Here is a 2,523-nt window from a genome sequence, read left to right as displayed (position 1 = left end):
AGGAGACAGCAGCAGTGCTGGCACAGGTGTTGTGGGTCTTCCTGACCATCGTAGGCCTCGCTCTTTCAAACTCCCTCTTAAATTCCCCTGTCCGCTTCGCTCCCTTGGTCGTTCTGCCTCTGGCTTTTAAAGCCTGTTCGCCTAAGTCAGGTCTACCCCCTCTTTAGTCACAGAGGAGGTAGGCAAAATCACAGGAGAGGAAGTAGAGAACTTCCCTTTCTATAATATCCCGATCTTTAATGTAGTTGTCCTCAGAATGCCCCTGGGTGATAGTGATAGAGATGCAGCCTAGTTTGTACAACTTATACCTCCAGATCAGCAGCACAGCCATGGGTACCTGCATGGCCCCATGCAGTACGCTAACATCTTTATGGCTGACTTAGAACAATGTTTCCTCAGATCCCATCCTCTTTTACCCCTTATCTACTTATGCTATATAGATGACATCTTTATGATCTGGACCCATGGCCAAGAAACATTGGATGCATTCCACAGAGACTTTAACAATCTACACCCCACCATCAATCTCAGCCTGGACCATTCTACACGAGAGATCTATTTCCTGGACACAACAGTACAAATCACCAATGGTAAATTAGACACCACTCTCTACAGAAAACCCACTGACTCCTACAGTTACCTACATGCCTCCAGCTCCCATCCAGGACACACCATACGATCCATCGTCTATAGCCAAGCCCTTAGATACAGCCGCATCTGCTCTAATCCCACTTGCAGAGACCAGAAACTTCAGGATCTCTACCAAGCATTTATAAACCTCAATTACCCACCCAGAGAAATTTAAAAAAAATGGAAAGAGCCAGACAAATACCCAGAAACCATCTACTTCAAGATAGACCCAAGAAAACCAACAATAGAACACCACGTGTCATCTATAGCCCCCAACTTAAGCCCATCCAACGCATTATCAATAAACTACAACCTATACTGAATCAGGATACTACCCTCCGAAAGGCTCTGGGAGACAGACCCATAGTCTCCTATAGACAACCACCTAACCTCAGGATGATTCTTACCAACAACCACAGGACATACCACACTCATATCAACCCTGGAACTTTCCCTTGCAACAAACCCCGGTGCCAGCTTTGTCCACATATTTACTCTGCTGACACCATTACTGGACCTAATCATGTCAGTTACAAGATCAAGAACACATATTCCTGTTCATCCAGAAGTATAATTTATGCCATCATGTGCCTACAGTGTCTGTCTGCTATGTATATTGGACAAACTTCTCAGACACTTCGCCAAAGAATCAATGCACATAAAACAGGCATCTTTCACAGAGAGAAAACCGTTGCTTGCCATTTTAACCAGACTGACCATTCTTTCAATGACCTTAAAACATGCATATTGCTTCAAAGAGATTTTAACTCCAGACTTCAAAGAGAAGCCTCAGAACTGTCATTCATGCTTAAAATTGACATTTTACGTATGGGCCTTAACACAGATGCTAATTATCTTACCCATTACAAAGATAGCTTCCCCAATTATCACCCCTCATATCATTATCTCACAGACACTAACCTTCCCCCCTTGGGCCCTACCCCCCTTCTAAGATCTGATTTGTCTATTTTATATGTGTTCACTTTTTTTGATTGTATCACTTTGGTATATATGGCTGTGCCAATTTTCTTCCATAAATTGATCCGAGGAAGTTGGTCTAGCCCATGAAAGCTCATCACCTAATAAACCATCTTGTTAGTCTTTAAAGCGTTGCATAGTCCTGTCTTTTGTTTCACCTGGGTGGTAGGGAAGTGCACAGAACAGTCACAGAGAGACAGCAGCCGGCTCAAGATTCTATTTCAGTAAGTTTGTAGGGCATTAAGAAATTGGACCCGATCAGAGGCTTGTCCTTCACATTGTTTTTGCCACAAAGGTATTCAAATCTGACTTGTGCATTTCCCCTAGTTTGAACAGAGGGTATTTGATCTCTATAAATCCATGGGCTACTCTACACTGGCATGATTTTCCAGAAATGCTTTTAACAGAAAAGTTTTCCGTTAAAAGCATTTTGGGAAAAGTGCATCTAGATTTCCAGAAAAGTGTCCTGCCAAAGCACTTTTTCTGGAAAAGCGTCCGTGGCCAATCTAGACGCGCTTTCCCGCAAAAAAGCCCCGATCGCCATTTTCGCGATCGGGGCTTTTTTTGCGGGAAACAGAACTATGCTGTCTCCACTGGCGCTTTCGGGCAAAAGTCTTTCGGAAAAAGACTTTTGCCCGAATGGGAGCAGCATAGTTTTTCCGGAAAAGCACTGATGATTTTACATTAGATCGTCAGTGCTTTTCCGGAAATTCAAGCGGCCAGTGTAGACAGCTGGCAAGTTTTTCCAGAAAATCAGATGATTGTCTGGAAAAACTTGCCAGTGTAGACACAGCCATGTTGTCTCAATGTTAACATTCAGGAAATGAACACTACCCCCACCGGCAGACTAATAGCAAAACTTACCCAGCCCTGCTCCTTCACACCCCCAGAGAACGCTCCCTGCCTCGCCAGTCT

Source organism: Pelodiscus sinensis, chromosome 14, assembly GCF_049634645.1.
Source record: "Pelodiscus sinensis isolate JC-2024 chromosome 14, ASM4963464v1, whole genome shotgun sequence".
Taxonomy (NCBI): Eukaryota; Metazoa; Chordata; order Testudines; family Trionychidae; genus Pelodiscus; species Pelodiscus sinensis.
The sequence above is the reverse complement of the archived record's forward strand: the minus strand, read 5'-3'. Positions refer to the sequence as shown.